Genomic DNA, 19,273 nt, shown 5'->3' on the forward strand with positions numbered 1-19,273 from the left:
CAACCATACAACTGAGCTATAAAACATACAGGAGAAACAAAATTGTAAATTAAACAAGTTACTATCAATCGGGTTGGAGGTAAGAAAGTTTGTTAGGGAGGTTTGGAAAGCATTGGAAATACAAAACTCTTGCGATCTACTATACGACCTCTTTACACGCAATAGAAACGCGTCGTCCGAGGGACGTCCAGACGTTCGTAAGACGTCTGACGGACGTCCCCTGGACGACGTGTGCCCACTGGGCGCCCAGCAAAGCCCAAACCTAAAGTTTAACTTATCGCTGGTATTAAAAAAAAACCACAAAGTTTTTTTTATCAGTTATTGATCGCAACGCGATCAAACTTCAAAAAAGCTAAATTCACGTGCCTTAAAAGACGAGAGATTTTAGATTTTTTATTAAGAAAACATTTGTACTTTATGTTTAATATATTGAAACTAATTTTTTTGATGCTAAATAAATTAAACAAACTTAAATAATGGTACAATTACAAATGTTACATCCTTGATTTATGTTTCCAATACGGATAAAAATAAAAACTATATTTTAGTAAACCAAATTTTCAAATAATACTCTGTTTCAGACAATAACATTCCAACCACTCCTCCCTCCATTTGTATTGGTAATTATGTAAAACGTTCTACAATAGAGTTTTGTCATTCTCTTATACGAATCAAGCATTTCGTCTTTAAGTGCAAGCAACGACAAATTAGCTTGAAAACGTGATTTATTTTTTCCTCGATTTTATTGTTGATTATAAGTTAATGAAATTGGAGCAAAACATTACTAAAATTCGTCGTTCCACGTTTGGTTATTTTTTGTATGAAGAAAAGTTAATAATGTCAAAAAGCGAATCAAAAAAAGGGAAGGAAGGAGAGAAAAATAAATCCAAGGTAAAACTTCTTGTTCATCTTCTTTCTAAATTGTTTTAAATTTGCTTGATTTTAAAAGCAGAAATGAAATAAAAAGTAATAAACGGACGTATTGCATCAAGTTTTATCGTTTGTCATACGATCGATCAAAACATTTTGAGCTTATTACATAAAGTTAGAAAGAATCATCAAAGAAGGTGTGTCGCTTTTAGACTATAACTTAAAAAAATTTAATGATTCATAAAAGCAATTATGAATAAAGCGTTAAACATAGAAACCTTTCATTTATATGAAAAAATTTGCAATAGCCCCATAGGTTTACTAATGCTAGTAAACGTATGGGCCTATAGAAATCTGTCGTTTATAAAAAAAGTCTTCAAAAGATTAACGGAAGTAAGTTTTAATAAGAAAAAAATATATAAAGGAAATACAATAATAGATAAATAATATTAAAGTAAATTGAAAAAGGGAAATAATAACCTTAAGTCTTTTTAAAACCCAGCAAACAAAAAGATATCTAAAATGCATCTAATATGCATTTAAAAATTGGTCTAAAAGACGTCTAAATTCACATCGTGAACGGGACATTAATAGACGGCTCTCTTATAGACATCTTTTAGATGCATTTTATTCGACACAAATAATTGCCTTAGATGCATAAAAGATGTGAAACATACATCTTACAGATGCATATTAGATGTATAAAATACGTCTTTTAAATAGATGCCTAAGACGCGTTTAAAAAAGATGGATAATAGATAATTTTTTTAGCTAATAATTTCTTTTATACATCTAATATACATCTTTAGGAAGTATATTTTACATCTTTTATGTATCTAGGGCATTTATTTGTGTCGAATGAAATGCATCTAAAAGACATCTATAAGATAGACGTCTATTTATGTCCCGTTCACGACGTGAATTTAGACGTCTTTTAGACCAGTTTTTTGATGCATATTAGATGCTTTTTAGATATCTTTTTGCTTGCTGGGACTTGTTTGATACAAAGGTGTTATAGCGGTTAAATTAATCATAAAAAATGATTAAATTACACAATTAAAGAAAGATTTTAACTGAAATTACTTAAATTTATTTCACAAAAATATACATAAGAAACTATATATTTGCATTGCCGTCAGCATCTTCTTCCACGTCGTCGATATCTAAAATATATAATGTAATTATATTTAAATGACTTTAAAAGACACGTAGAATTCTAAAGATTTTATTTTTATGAAATATAATATGTAAAATTACATATGTATATATACATATGTATATATACATATGTATATATACATATGTATATATACATATGTATATATATATATATATATATATATATATATATATATATATATTTATATATATAAATTAGTAAAAACACTTATCTAATATTTTCTTTCTTCTACACTATGTTTCACCAGGTTCATCAGGTTACTGCACAGTAACTTGATTAGTATTATTTTTCATATTTTTTCATGCGACAACATTTCTTATTTACAAGCAAAAATTATAATTTATTATAACTTATAATAACTTTATTGACTAATATGATTTAATGTCAACACATTGTCAAAGCTTATGGGTTTTATATTACATATCAGTTTAAAATAGACCATATTATTTACATATAATAAGTCTTAATAAGTCACGTTTTGCATTGCTTACCTGTATTACATGCTTTTCTTTTACGAGCACGAGCAGGAGCATTTCGTAGAACATCTGTAACCGATTTCACAAGGTCTTTGACTGATCCACCATTGTATTCACAGGAATCTTTCAAAATTAAATTGATTCAAAATACCAAACATTTACTAATTTATAGTAATGTATAAAATAAGTATAACTAATGATGTAACGAGAGATAACAATCATGCAATGAGAGATAACAATGTTGTAATGAGAGATTATTAATAAGAGGCAAATTGTTTTAAGAAAAAACTAAAGGAACTTGTATTATGGAGAAAAAAAGTCGAAGAATATCTTTTTAATACAGATATCAGTTTTGTAAATACTATTAAAACAATACCTCGTAAAACACTCCATATATTTACTAGATTTTCTAAGCTTATCTTTACTCCATTTCCTTTTCGATTTAATTTGGACTATAGCTGATTCGAAAATAACCTGACAAGTATTTTTACAATAAACTAAAATAAATTTATAAAGACTTTTATTTTAACATATGTAATAAATTGAAATATTAATATATGAATGCTTAAAATTCTAAATAGTATAAGCATTAAATTTAAAAACAAAATGCTAAACAAGATTAGATTACACTTACTTTTGCACACAAACAAACTTAAATACCTAGAGTGAAGCTACAAAATTTATCAAATTGTCATGTTAAAAGTAAATCCATTAACAAATAATGGTCAAAATGAATTACTTTTGGACCCTCTAATAATTAATAAAATCATAATCGTTTACCTTTTCATGATCAAAAACACATGTTCTCTTGGATTTCTACCACAAACCTTTTTCAAACTATCAAGCTGAAATAAATGTAATAAAAATTAACTTAAAATTCTTTACAACATATACGTCAACAATATATGTCAACAATCTGCTGATGTTTTAACCTGGTAATTTTTTAAATTTTAGTTCTAATTAATGTTGTATTATTGTTGGAGTCTGTGACGTTTTATCTTCTTTTATTTTTGTTCTCATTTTTCATATGTTTTTACTCCATGTTTGTGTTTTTTTGTTGGTTTTTTTGTTTTTGTAAATTGTTGTTATTTTAGTTCCTTTATAAATACTTTTCATTTAGATAATTAAACAAACTTATTAAAAATTAAGATGATTAGATCATACCAATTTAGTATACTCGGTTTTATCTTTTAGTTTATTATCCAGTGTAACCATTTCGTCCACTGATTCTAGCAACTTCACCCCAGTAGCCTGAAACTTAATTTCTATAACTTCTTTTAAAAGAACTTTTATTTCCGCAAAAAAAAAGAGTAAAAAAATTGATTAACGTGTGAAATATCATTTAGCTCATGAAACCAAATAGCAAAACAATGAAATATCAACTTTAAAATTCAAATTATGTTTGAGTAACTCAAACTAAAATTCCAAAAATAAATGTTATTTTTTTTAACAATCATCACAAAAGTTGCAATAAATTTTGGCAAAACCTACTTTTTAAATCAGCTAAAACTTTATCTGTAGAATAAGACAAAGGCAAAAGAGGCAGACTGGAAACCTAATAAAAAATAGCCTTGACTAAATAAACTACTTTGCAATAATAATTTAACAAATAAATTAATCCACTCAAATTATAGATAAACCCGCTGAAAATAAATTAAACATTCAAGTTTTATATAATTCTTATTTAATTTTGACAAATAAACAAAAACAAATAATATTCAGATTTATGTCAAATTGTTAGTGATAACTTCCTCACATTTTTCTTTGGGCTTGGCTCAAGACCAATTCTTGATCTTTCCTCCTAAAAAAGGTTAGAATATTAAATAATTTTGTCTAGCTACTAAAGGTAAAGTTGACCAAATGCTACACACATGGTTAATCGGATCACAATATTATAAATTATCCATTTCTATTCTTTTATACCTATCTTTTACAATTATTTTAAAATACAAAAACAAGTTAATAAAAAAGTTTTTATACCTCCACATTAACATTTAGTGGTGTAAAAACCAAAACTACTCACAATAAAACTTGTGTTCATCAATGAAATGTGAAGAAAAAATATCTTCTTCAATCTCTGAATCTGATAACAAATCTATTCAAAAGAAATAATTATAATTACAACTATAAATAATCCCTCAACCATACCCGTTGCTTAATTTAATCTTTCAACCAATTTTGTACTCTTTCAATTTCTGAATTCATTCATTCAAACAATATCAGCATGCTATTAATCAATTTTCAATTTTCATACCATATTGATTGATTAAAGGATTATTCAATACAATAGAATGTTGTCATTGATATAAATATGTAACCAATTTAACAACATTACATATAATAAGACACCCATACAGTTAAAATAAATAAAAAATCTTAGTAATACATAAAAAGAACTAATAGCTAAATAGATATTAATCAGATCAAATTAAACAAGAATCTATTTCAGTTTATAAACCATTAAGAAAAAATTATGATATTTACCTAGGTTTCATATTATACTTTTAACATTTGTCTTATTCATAATAGGTTGCGGAGGTTCTGGCAATGAAGAGCAGAATGATTTATTATGCTTTTTTTTAATGTTTTCTTCAACATAAGTCTCATCTGATGTAGAAAAGTTGTCTTCACAACATGAAAATGAATCTAATTATAAAACATTTCGCTACAAAAAGTAACAACATTACGCATAAAAAAAAAAAAAAAAAAAACACAAAACAAGTTAGATACTGACAATCTGTTATCTTACACTTTATCAATGGAAATTTGTGCCATTCTTTTGTTGGCGAAAGGTTGTTTTTCAGTGCATGATTGTAGTTTTTTTTGGGACAATAAATTTGTTGTCCTTCTTTGTCAATCCACTTTGTTAGTGCAACATCCTCAACTAATCTGTTATTTTCTTTCCATATAGCTATTGAAAACTTTCCAAACATTTATACTAATGTAATAATTGTGTATAAACATAATAAATGTAACCATAACTTAAAAAATTATTTATTAAAGGTTTTCATAGTATTTTATTTTCTTAAAAATATTATTAATATTACTTTTTTATTATCATTAACTTATATATATATATCATTATTATATATATATATTATACTTATATATATATATATATATATATATATATATATATATATATATATATATATATATGTATATATATATATATATATATATATATATATATATATATATATATATATATATATATATATACACACACACACATATATATTGATTACAGATGCTTCTCACGTTCATGTAGCACAGGAAAGATGGCATAACCAGTTTTATGGGGCAACATCAATACTTTACGAACAAAATCTGATGTTAGTACTATCTTTTCAGTTTTTTTTATTTTTTCCATGTCGACAATAAATGCAATGTTGTATAAACTTTCCATATTCTTTAAATTAAGTACTGTACATCTAAAAGTTTTCTCATCAACCATTTCTTTTAAAATACATATTTTTTAGTTTTGCATTAATAAGCAGCTAATCTTCTAATCTTGTTGAATACTTATACTAATTTTTTTTGTTGACAATGTTTGGATGAGATAACTCGAACTCCTGTTTTCTACGTGCAGCTTGAACAACTGGGTTTCTAGAATTTTTTATTGACTGTTTCAAGTGTTGCAAAAAGTTTTCAAACGGGAAAGCCGATATGCTATTTAAAAAACACTGCATATTTGCAACATCTTGATGCAAATGAGTTAAACTATGAACATTGTAGACAGCAAATGTGGGTGTATAAAAATGAGATGATTGCTTTGCAAAAAAACGTAACAATTGAGAAGCAAAGTCAAGATATGTCTTCCTAATCTGATTATCTGTTTGCAATAAAATAGACATGGCAACATGAAGACACAAAAAATGCAAAAATACATCTGAAGAAAGAACACTTTTCAGTACTATAGGACCAATGTATAAAAGAAACATTCGGAATTCTGTTGCTTTCCATCGTTTTAGTTCCTTTAATGAACGAGGTTGGCGTGCAAATTCAGATGGTAATGTTCCATTATATGAGGCTATTGTAATCGACAGCTTTTCCCTTAAGCGATATGAAAGTCTACACTCCAATGGACCTGAAGTCAGAAAATATAAAATTCTTTTTGTAACTCCGAGACAGACTACATGCATATAGTCTAAGATAAAGATTGAAACAATTGGAATATCCAATTTACACAAGGGACTGAGCTTCTTTTGATGTTCAGGATATCCAAATTTCCTATCAAACACAATTCGCTGAGAATAACAGGTACCAACAACTGTACATCTCTCACAACCATGTTTTGCAGTGTGACCAACTACACATTTTATAAAGGAGCGTGCTGGTGCATCACATATAAACGATAATATACTAAAAGTATAATTTTTACCATCAATTAGTAAACCACTTACCAAAAGTTCTTTTGCTTCTTCAATAAAATCAGCCAAAAATAAATTTACTGGTTCTGGTTTACCTTCACCACCATATAAAGCGATCATAAATACATCATTTTCCCAACATAATCCGAGTATTGGCCACAACTGAAAATTGGATGATTTGAATATTGGTAAGCCATCTATATTACATGATAATGATATATTCTGAGTATTAAAGGTCGAACACCTTTGCATAGATTTAACTATTTCATTTTTAAGTCCAAAATAAATATACTTTCCACTGCATAGATTAAGTGCTTCAATGTTTTGTGGTGTTTTCATTAGGGTTCTAGCATCGCAAGGAACTTCTAGGCCATTTTCTTTAAAAATACAAAGTAACTTATTCACACATGCCTGGGGTACCCTGAATTCAGAAAAACATGCAGACAAACTTTCCTTTAAAGTTGGATTATGTTCATACTCATTAGGCTTTTGGTCATAAGAGTTTTCACTGTCAGAAACCGATGACTCATGATGGTCAAAATATTCTTTTAGATTTTCGCAAGATGATAAATTATTTCTTTCGGAAGTTCCAACATTCGATTCATTGTCTAGATGTACAGATGCTGATTCTAGAATTTTTTTATATTCCTTTTGAACACGTCTACTGCGTCTTTTTTCGTATGCCCTTTTTGTAAAAGACATATATGAATCTTGATTCCTCAATGAAAACGATAAGTGTACAACCAATAAAGCAATCTTTTGTGTTATTGAATAACACTCATATATATACATATATTTTAATTACATTATCTTTAATTTTAGAAATAAAAATTGAAAATAATAATTTTATAATATTTCTGCAAAACAAATTATATTGCAAATCACAAAATGATTTTAGTAAACATTTTAAGCATCAAATCATCAAAATATTTTGTCACTATAGCATGTTATTTTATTATTTAAAATTCATCAAAAGAAATAATCATTAATGTCTTCCATAGGTTAAAATCTTCATGCCATTGTAGAAGCATAGTTAAAAAATGTCTTTCTGTTATATAACAAAGCTATAAAAGACATCTTAAAGACATCTAAGTTTAGATGAAAAAAAAATTATTTATGCATGAGTCTAATTTATGCATCTAATATGCATCTAAAATAGAGCAAAAATAGTATCTCTATAATCAGACGTCTTTTCGATCTCTATTATACGTCTAAAATATACGTATCGGCAATAGAGACAAATTAGACCAATTTTAGACGTCTATTGTTTGCTTGGTAACTACTTGTGCCGCCTGTGATTTCAAAGTTATATAGAAAATGTAAGGACCGTATAAATATAAATATAAAGCCAGATATTATTACTGAATATAAACTATTGTTGAAAGAATTACAAAAACAAAATTTCAAAGTGTAAGATTTTAGGCTGCTATGCATGCAAATTCCGTATATCTACGCAAGATCTAACCACATAACTAAATAGACATTTTACCGCTCCATTTTATGTATTTTAGCGCTTCATTTTATGTATTTTTGAATTTAAGTACAACACAATAGTTTCAGTAATTAAAGAGTTCTAAATAACTCAATGTTCTAAATAACTCAAACATGCATATTATTTTTACAATAAATACATATTTTATCTATAATTTTTCCCCGGATCATAAAAAAGACATAAACTGTCTTATCACCAAGCCTCGTTTACACACACAAGCACACACATGCTTGTGTGTGTTAATGCATTATTTTTTTAATGCATTATTTATATAATAAGAATGCATTAAAAAAATTCTTGCTTTTAGAGTTTACGACAAAAAATGAGTTATTTTACACCTTGGTAATAATAAACTATTACAAAAACAGTTGTATGGTCTCCGTTCTATATTTTGACTCTCCACCGAATTCGTCTCATCTCTATATAACTCAGTATTTTTTGCAACCTTGTAGTATACATTTAAAATAAACTTGCTTCTTATAAGTTGCAATTCAAATGAAAAATACACCAATTAAAAAAAGACGTTGTTATTAGATACTTGATTACTTTTTGGCAGAGGTTTTAAAAAAAAAACAACGCTAACTGCAATATAGATCTGTAAAAAAAATCTTAAATTTTATTAGTTTGATGCGTTGGTTGTCAAGGATATTAATTTATTTAGCTCATTGTTGTTTAAAAAACTTTTGATAATATAAATCCTTCGTCGTATCTGATTATACTGTGCACACATACAAAAATAAGAAAAGAAAAATTATTTCATCTCAGGCAAATTTCTATTATTTCTTTAAATATTTACATAATGTGCTGCCTAGTTATTTTAATCATAAAGATTATATCCATTAAAATTGAAGATAAAGCGTGTCAATATGCATTAAAATGATTAATTTGTATATTGTGAAAAATGTTTGCGAATGCAAATATAGCATTTTAAAACAAATCTGTTTTAGTTTACTTTTGGGAGTTATAATATTAAATAATGTTTCTACCATAATTATAGATCTATGCTTAAAAGAAGACGCTTTGGTTGATTGAAAGAAGTTTTTTTTTTGTTATATTACTTAAGAACAGAGTTTGTTTAGTAGTGTACTTGATTTATAATCAGTAAAAGATTTAGTGATACATTTTTGTATATCGTGTTATTCTACTGAGTAAGCGTGTCATGTTTTGCAGAAATTGTTGTCTCTTAAATTGACTGATGTCGAGTTTTTTGCAATAAAAATTCAAAACATATATTTTATTGGTCCCCATGTAAAAATTCTCTTTTGAGCTAACTTTTTTTTTTTTAGTATTCATCTGCCTTCTCTTGTTTTTCATTTCCACCTGTCTTTTAAACGTATACATACTTTAATTTTACTCTTGATTAAACCATTTTAAAAATAAAAATTTCGAAATTTAAAATGTTTTAATAAATTTAAGACCAAAAGTTGAAAGAATAAATAATATATAGCATAAATAAAAAGAAACAATAATAAAAAAAAGTTTATTTAAAAAGTGGAAATTTTACTGCATTAAGGATACCGTTTTTCTATTAAACAAAAGAACCAAAAGATTTCTTTTTTATTCTTATCAGTACAATCAATCGCTTTTTATTAAAAAATACTAGATTTTTTTTATATGCTCGACTTCGAAAAAATTAAATGTTCTGATATTTTTTAGTTACGTAATTTCTTTAGAAATATAACTGAAACTTTTTTTTGATATTAGTTTTTACAACATTGGCATTTCTTTTTTCCGACAAGTAAATAACCTTATAATGTTACATTGCAAAACAGTTTAACAACGTAACTTTGATCAAACATATATTTGCATGTAGACTTGGTTTTACGTAGAAATAATATTAGTTGTAATTTTACTTGAGAAATATTATAAAAATTACATTTGATGCCCCGCAAACAACGCAGTAGCATTAAATTGAAAAGAAGACCTTTTTCTGAAGGAGACGGTGTATCGATATCTCCATTTACACAGGTTTCAGTTATAATTTCAAACAATAAATAATTAAAAAAACTTTAATTGTGTATTTAAAAACCTTTTTTTTTGTCTCATTAAAAATAGATAATAAATCTCATTAAATTAATACCAACTAAGTTACACAATTTAGCTAAATTATGTGAACTGTGTTAATTATGTATAATTATGATAAACTATACGAATTACGATAAATTATTGTGATTTTTAATTTTCTATTTAATTTTTATCATTTTAAATTAATTGATTCGTATTAAACATAGTTACTTTTCAATTTATTGCGATAACAAACTAAAAATATTATGAGGCAGAAGTCTAACTTTGTTTTTGTTTTAAATACTTAAACACGATTGTTAATTAATTATTCCTTAAAACTAAAGAATTTTGGTTAAAAAAAAGTTAAACTATATTATTAAGAGCCCAAAAGATATTGTAGTATACTACTACTAACGAAACTCTTATTAAAAATATTTCAAAAACTATTACGCCTTTTTCATGCAACTGTTTTGAAAAAGTTTTTAAAACTTGAAAGCATATTTGCGATCAACTAACAAGAGTAGTGAATAGTAAGGGCTGTAAATGGAAAGCTGTTTATTGATTTTAACAACGTTAAGGGTTCTAAGATTTTCGTTTTTTCTAATTTCAGAAAGGAGTCTTTATGTTTAACTATTAAATACATCAACCAATAAACAACCAAACTCTAAAACGCAACATAACGGGTGATGCGGAAGTTATTGGACAAATCCTAATTTCATTATTTGAGCATAGTAATTAGTTTTTGTGGTTTTATGCGTAGGCATAAACGTTCTATAAAAAATAAACTTTATTATTTGAAACACAATTATTTAAAATGAGGTTAAATGCAGCTGAACAAGAATCTTTTCGAAAGCGAATAAAAATGTTTTTTGTAAATAAACCTAATATAAAAAAAAAAAAATCGTAAATCATTTTGATAAGGAAGGATTTGCTCGAAGTACAATATATGATAACCTAAAAAAACTTGAAACTGTTTAGTCGTTTTCTGATAGAAAGCACCCTGGTCGTCCGACATCCTGGACTCGAGAAAAGAAAGCCGAATTAACGAGACTTGTCAACAATCGAAAAGGGGTCAGTCAGAGAAAAATAGGTATTAAATTCGGTGTAAATCAAGCGGCAATTGGTCGTCAGTTAAAAAAAATGAATATTAAATATAGAAAATGTGAAAAGACTCCAAAATACACTACAGAACAACAAATAAAGGCAAAGAAAAGAAGCAGGAAACTAGTTAACCAACTCTAAAGCACAAAGTCGCTTCTAGTCATCGATGACGAAAAATACTTTTGTTTTGCAGGGGACAACATGCCTGGAAATTCTGTGTACTACACAAACAACAAAAATAAAAAAACAAAAGTAGCAATAAATTCATCAATCTATATTAATGAATGTTTAGAAAAACGACTTCTTCCATTTATTCACAAGTATCATGGAGACTTTATTTTGGCCAGATTTAGCAAGTTCTCGTTATTCTAAAGATTCTCTAAATTGGATGGACCAATATGTCTATTACGTTGATAAAGAATCCAATCTCCCAAATGTGCCTCAAGCATGACCAATTGAAAATTTTGGGGACATTTGGGGCAGAAGGTTTACGAGGGATATTGGCAAGCTTCAACAGAGCAACTTTTGATTGATCGCATTAAACTAAAACAACAAGAAATTGATTTAAACTTTTTACAGTCGCATATGAAAGGCGTCAGAGCAAAATTGAGATCAATTGCAGATGGTGGTATTTTTTCATATAAAAAATAATAAATTTTTAATAAAAGATAAATGCTTTATTTAAAAAAAATATAATAGTAGTTTTTTTTTTTAATTATTTATTAAGTTATTGACGTTTTTATTTTGTCCGATAACTTCCGCATCACCCGTTAAAAAGTGGAGATAAAACGGCAAAACATTTAATGAAAAATAATTCAAAAAATTTAAAATAAATAAAACGAAAGATTTTTTTTTTAGACAGTTCAAGCTTGACACAGTATAGTCTTTTTTTTTCAAGAAGGTTTTTAAGCTTAAACAGCCAACCTGGAATTAAAATAATGTTAAGAAAAACCTTTTGTTATGTCAACAATAGGTCTTTTGTTATATTAAAAATAGGTATTCGTGTCATTTTTTTACTACTGCAAAAACTTGTTTTGACAGTCTTCAGTTTTAGTCTTCAAAATCAGTCATTTAAGTTGAAGATTTTTAGACTAAAAGCCGTCAACTTTACACTACAATTTACAGTCGTGTAAATGACTTTTTACTAATATGACTTCTAGATTGCTAGATTTGCAGCTAGATTTTTGTTATTCTAATATCTAAATATCCAAAATAATTCTTTTTTTGTTTTATTTTCTTGAAACAAACCTAAAAGTTCAAAATAATTCAAAAAGAAAACATGCTTTCTAAAATAAGATTTAAACAATGAAAACGGAGCCAGTTGCGACGCAGAACATAAAATGCAGCCTACAATAGGTTTATATATACTATAAAATATATTTAAAATGTTTTATATTTTCAATTACAACATTAAAACTAAAACCTAGTCGAAAATATTTTTATCTATAAACTCCTCTCAAAATTTGAGTGATTGGTCAGAATTTACAATTTTACAAGATTTACAATTAAACAACTTTTTTTAGTTATGATATATAAAAAAAATAATGCGAAACATTATATATAAAAATTTTTAGTACCTTTTGGATTATTAAATACTTCATTGCAACAAAATCAGTTTTTATTGTTTAGAGAGATCAGATTTTTGGCACAAATATTGAAATTTAATATTTATGAAATATATTCGTTTTGGTTATAGTTTATTAAATATAATTATTTGGACATGTATTTTTGAATTTTTTAAAACACATGCATTTTTGAATGAACAATATTGTACCCAACATAAAAATAAAAAGTTAAAATGATTTTGGTAAATGCACCTATTCTATGTTAATGGCTAACTACGTCAATGAAAACGAAAGTTTTGAATTGTGTTTAAATGCGACTTCTATGTTAATGGCTAATTATGTTAATGAAAACGATATGTATGTTGAAATTAAAGAAAGTTAAAAACGTTAATAAACTAGATGTTTTCTTTTGTTTTTTACAAATTTATTTAAATGACAACTTGGCTACATAAGCCATCCTATAAAAGTCGCTACTTTAATTAAGTACAACTTTCTAACAACATAAGCCAAAAAATCAATTCTTTAATCACTTAAAAAATGAATACCAAAATAAAAAGCAACGGCGCATGTGTTACAAAACACGTTTTTTATTTTTTATTTTAAAACAGCGACAAAGCGGTATGACGAGATCAATGGTGTCCGAATCAGGACGCTAAGGATTCTGGGATGTGTATTACAGTCAAATAGTAAACATAAGCAGCAAAATGCAAATAAACTTGTTTTGTTGTTAATTAACACATGTACTTCGTTAAAAAGAATACTATATTTATTATTTCAAATTAAAAAAAATAATTATTAAACAATATCAATAAAAACAACTACGTTTGGTAGCATATAAAAAGCTTTATTTTTATATTATTCTGTTTGCGTTATTTTTTGTTTTTATGCTATTATGTTTGCATTATTTTTATTTTTAAACTATGTTTTATATCAATTTATATTTTATACGAATTAACTTATTTAACGTATCACGTTAAATAAGTAGATCGTTATATAAGTAGACAAATTGAAAACGGCAGGCGTTTTACCCAGACGAACAAGTTAAAATATACATACGTTAATCGAACTAAAGCATTAACTTTGTCAAGCGAATTATTATTATTTTACGGCATTTTTATAATGATAATTTACTACTTTTAATAATATTCAAAAAAATATTCAACTCACGATATATACTCAAGTCGAAATTTATATCTTAATGGTATAGTTTAACAATACTATAAAAACATAAACACATACAAGAAAAAGCTTTTTTAAGAAAAAGCTTTTTTTTGTTAGGTCACCCACCGGATTAGTATACTAAAATCAGACATACTTTAGTGATATTAAATAAAATTGTTATAAAATAGTCATCTCACGAGCAAATATGCTGTATTCCTAAACAATTTAACTGTGCATTTTTGCAAAATGTTTCACGTTAAATTATTTATCTTTAACCCTTAAACCAAACAATTGTAAAAGTTTGTGATCTGTAAAAACGCAAGAATATTTAATTAAAGAAAAGTTCTCACTAACAATTAAGCTTTTCGATGAAAAGTAATTGTTACTTGATTCTGCGCAGTTAAATAGTAAGGAAAGTATTCTGATGTTTTTGCAGCAAAAAGTAAAAAAAGAAAGAAGAGAGTTTATTAATTCGTGTCTAACCTTTCTTTTTTGGTCTTAATTTACCTCCTAAAGTCCGAGAAAGCCACTACAGTCGAGGAAGCTGCTTTAGTTGTGGTTACAACCCTCTCACAACTCTATAATTCCGAAACACAAACCATGACGAACAAGGCCGCTGCACGGAGAAACAAGTTAACCACGGTACTACCAGGGACGTGGTGGTGATAGAACTCGGAACTTATTGATTATGAGGCAAGTGCTTTACCACTACTGCACTACCGTTGAACAACAACCTAGACGGGTGTTATTAGACAATTTTAGCGGTGTTATGTATATAGCACTATAATAATAAAATGTGACCTAAACTTAGCTTACTATTTCTTACTGTGTGAATGTCTTAAATAAAAACGACATTAAAGAAACGACACACTTCATGCTAAAACTTTATTTTGAAAATAAGATCAAAATATCCTTACACAACATAATTAACAAAATAAAATAACATGGTTTACAAGTCCTTTTGAAGAAATTTAACTTGGTTGAAACTTGGACATTTTTGGAAGAAATTCAATTTTTCCACATGGAATTACAAGCCTATATAGTATAGAAATAATAGTATAACATAAATAGTATCATAAAATCGCAATGAAAAAATAAAATAAAAAATACCTGCTTTTGTGGCAGAAAAGTACTAAATAAATGCATTGATCAATATGTGTCAATAAATTAATTTACAAAATGAACTCTAAACGTGTGCCTGAAAAATTTGAATATTTGAATCACATGAATGTTAAAAATGTTAAAACAGTCATGGCATCTACATGCCAGTATAGTCTATACTTTCACAATATTCTATAAAAAATCGATCAAACATCTCATTAAAATTAAAAATAACATAACCATATTTTAAATACTACTTTTGCCAGAGTTGTAATAGTTGCTATAGTTAACTACAACTGTAACAAATGTATGTAAATAAAGAGCTGACTTAAATAACTGCACCTATTAACTATATCTTATATCGATAACCCTAGTTAATAAAATGAATAACTGATGACAGTACAAAATAAATAACTACCAAGTGAGCAAAACAAATTATCATGCGAATAACGAAATAAAAAACAAGCTGTTGATAAAAAATTTGCTAAATTAGGTCAACAAATAGTTGACCTAAATTAGCCAATTGTATAACTTTAGACATCTTATAAAAATAAAATAAATAATATACATATAAATAATAAAAGACACTTATAAAAATAAAATAAATAATGAACTTTTTAATTATTAATTAAAACATAAAGTACATAAACAAACCAAAAATAAAAAACAAAAAAAACTTATTATATATATGATTGAATTTAAGTATTCAAATAAGTCATAAAAACAAAAACAAAAAAACAGCAGATATAACAGGATACCTTTACATAAATGATAGTACTAAATCCACACCCTTTATGACAGTCTAAAACAGTAACAAAAGAAAACATCTCTGATTTACCATTACCAATACATTTCAGTTAATGTTGCCTCATATAATTATCTTTTCATATAATAAAAGGTGTCATCAAGCCTGTCAGATGGGTTTCTTAAAATATCTAAGGTCTTGTCTTGAATTTCTACAGCCCCTTTCTATCAATGATACTATATTATATTATATACTATATTATACTATAAATGATACTAATATACTATCATAAAATAGATAAAAGGGCAAAAGAAAAACAAATAAAAATTGTTTAGAACATAAGATTCAAAAACAAAAAAAATAAAGTAAAAACAATGAAAATATCAAAGAATAAAAAGAGGAAGAAAAACATCGATTAAACAGAAGAACTAAATACATAGTTAAAAGAATAAAAATGTTTGTGACAAACTCAAAATTAAAAACTTTAATAAGCTATTAGAAGAAAACAAAAATAACCTTTTTTTAAGTTTTATTAATTTATTATATGGATCGTTTATACTGTCGTGTATTTTTTATATTGTTGTGTATTTCTATGTTTTGTTTATATTGTCATATCATAATCAATCATAACATGAAAGAGAAAGTTCATGTACTCTGCCAGATTTTTTTAATGCCCAAATTCAAAGCCCCAGACTTGTCTAAAAATGGTGAAACTGATATGATCACATCTTTATACTTATTAATTTGTATATTATAAATATATTGACTTAAACTATAAAAGTCCATCAAGTAGAAGGGTTTAAAAATTAGTGGCCTTAGGTACAATAAGCTTTTTTTGAATTGTAACTCGGGTCTTTTTCTGAAATTAGGTTTAAATTTATAATAAATTTACAACGTAGATAAACACATAAACTTGATTAAAACTTTATTTAATCTTCTATTGTTTTCAGTTAATTTATCTAGTGTTGCTTAATTGCAAGACTTAAATATATGACAAAATAGTTCTGAGCAAAATTGACAAATAAGTCTATGCATAAAATAATAGTCCCAAAACAACTGTGGATTTCAAGATGCTGAGACATAGTACAAAATTAACTTCAGAAACATACAATAATATATATATATATATATATATATATATATATATATATATATATATATATATATATATATATATATATATATATATATATATATATATATATATATATATACATATACATATATATATATATATATATATATATATATATATATATATATATATATATATATATATATATATATATATACACATAGATACTTTTTTGAAAGAAGAAGAGCTAATCTTGATTTTTCAAGACTTTTATGTATGGTTACTGAACTTTTTTATGGATTATTTTGCTCCTGAATATTTGGTTGATGTTCACACATGAAATTGCAGTAGAAGAAATGTCGATCCCCCTTTTTTATTATTAAAACAGTTTTCTACATGCATTTCAGATTCACTTGCCAAATTTCAAAAACAAAAAAATACCAGCAAATAGTGTAATTTGTGTTAGATTAAGTTTACCACTTTGTTGAGGTAGTTGTAGGCAAACGTTATTTTGTAGTGATTGCTCTATAAATTTATATGAACCTAGACCTATTTTTAAACCTATTTTTAAAAAACGAAAGGTTAATCTTGATTTTTCTTATAACTATAATGTATGGTTAGCATACTTTTTTATGGATTATTTTTTCGAAAATTTTGCATGAAAATTTGGTTGATGTTAGCACATAAAATTGCAGTCGTAAAAATGTCGATCCCCCTTTTTTTATTAATAAAATAATTTTCTACATGCATTTCCTATTCACATGCCAATTTTCAACGAAAAATAAATACCAGCAAATAGTTTAATTAGTGTAGAACTTTTGGTGCCTATTTTCGTTTTTTTGTTGTTGTTGTTTCGGTAAGCGAAATACGGGGCAGGGGGGGGGGGGCGACTCTACAAAAATTATTGCAATTTTGTATTATGTTGATTTTTATTATTAGATTAAAATTAAAGCGCAAAATATAAATAAAAGTGTTTTTAATTCTCTAACAGATTAAAGTTAATTTCTTTTATTTCATAAAAATATTATAGTTAACTTATGTTTGAAACAAAAAATAATGATAAATGTAAAAACTTATTGTTTTCTTAGGTTACATATAAAAAGAATAATGTTTCAGATAAAGACTCTTGCTTTTGAATGGATTGTTAAGTGATAGTATCAGTTGACAATTTTATTAACACACCATATATAAATAAGTATACAAATCAGATTCTTCAAAAATACAAATTTGCAAATGTCGAGAAATGCATACATATTAAAAAGTAAAAATTTTGTTAATTTTTAATATGTATGCATTTCTCGACATTTTGAATTTATTTTATTACAACTTTGTTAACCTTGAGATACATCTTCAGCTGCTACAATTAGTATGTTTAAAAAAGCTTCTCTATAATCAGCACAACCTTCTGCTAGTAAAATTATGATTTAATTATTTTTCTGAATGATTATTGAATTCAAAATATTTCTATTTACATACACTATTTAATACATTTTTATTATGTTATCCATCAAAGTGCAGTAGAAGTAAAATCAAGAGTAGTATTTAAATTTTTACTTTGATTAACATTTTTAAAATATATAGTTGATTGTCTTTCATTTTATTTGTTCAGCCAATGACTTTCACAAATAGTTGGTTTATATTAAATGTTGCAAAATACCATTCACAAAAATGAGCGACTGCTAGTCGGTCCAGGGTGCTGATACATGTATCTCTGATAGACACCATATGTAAGATCTAATGACATTGAATTGTAAATAGATTAGTACTGAATGGTATTATGTAACATTTAATATAAACCAACTATTTGTGAAAATAACTAATCTATTTACAATTCAATGTCATTAGATCTTACATATGGTGTCTATCAGAGATACATGTATCAGCATTCTGGACCGACTAGCAGTCGCTCATTTTTGTGATGGGTCCGGTTAAGAGGGAGAGACGGGGAATCATTTAGCTGGACCTATTATCCCCTAACAGGGGTGCTAGGAGCTACAGCAGAAGAAAACTGTTGTAAAGAAGTTTGCAGGCGAAGACAGCATGGTAGCAGCTTTGTGGTTAATGGTGGCATACACAATCATTAGGCACCACCATTCTTGTTTTTTTATTAAAAATTTATATGTAATATCA

General features: G+C 26.4%; 3 long non-coding RNA genes across 6 annotated transcripts; 1 reads left to right on the forward strand and 2 right to left on the reverse strand.

Moving 5' to 3' along the window:
- The first annotated feature begins 576 nt into the window (after window positions 1–576).
- Window positions 577–19,273, forward strand: LOC136082242 (uncharacterized). Its single transcript, XR_010639512.1, has 2 exons — window positions 577–891; window positions 18,989–19,273. It is a non-coding gene; the product is annotated as an uncharacterized LOC136082242 (long non-coding RNA).
- LOC136082241 (uncharacterized) lies at window positions 1,938–5,523 on the reverse strand. Of its 3 annotated transcripts, XR_010639511.1 has the most exons (9): window positions 5,276–5,515; window positions 5,011–5,172; window positions 4,550–4,621; window positions 4,283–4,327; window positions 3,691–4,081; window positions 3,307–3,371; window positions 2,903–3,000; window positions 2,542–2,649; window positions 1,938–2,033 (listed from the first exon to the last, which is right to left on the reverse strand). It is a non-coding gene; the product is annotated as an uncharacterized LOC136082241 (long non-coding RNA). The 3 variants fall into 3 exon arrangements; XR_010639510.1 differs by having other exon boundaries at window positions 2,903–3,023; window positions 4,550–5,172; window positions 5,276–5,523; XR_010639509.1 differs by having other exon boundaries at window positions 4,550–5,172; window positions 5,276–5,522.
- LOC136082243 (uncharacterized) lies at window positions 15,099–17,114 on the reverse strand. Of its 2 annotated transcripts, XR_010639514.1 has the most exons (3): window positions 16,082–17,114; window positions 15,333–15,420; window positions 15,099–15,257 (listed from the first exon to the last, which is right to left on the reverse strand). It is a non-coding gene; the product is annotated as an uncharacterized LOC136082243 (long non-coding RNA). The 2 variants fall into 2 exon arrangements; XR_010639513.1 differs by lacking the exon at window positions 16,082–17,114 and having other exon boundaries at window positions 15,333–15,867.

The sequence above is a fragment of the Hydra vulgaris genome, chromosome 07, assembly GCF_038396675.1.
Source record: "Hydra vulgaris chromosome 07, alternate assembly HydraT2T_AEP".
Lineage (NCBI taxonomy): Eukaryota > Metazoa > Cnidaria > Hydrozoa > Anthoathecata > Hydridae > Hydra > Hydra vulgaris.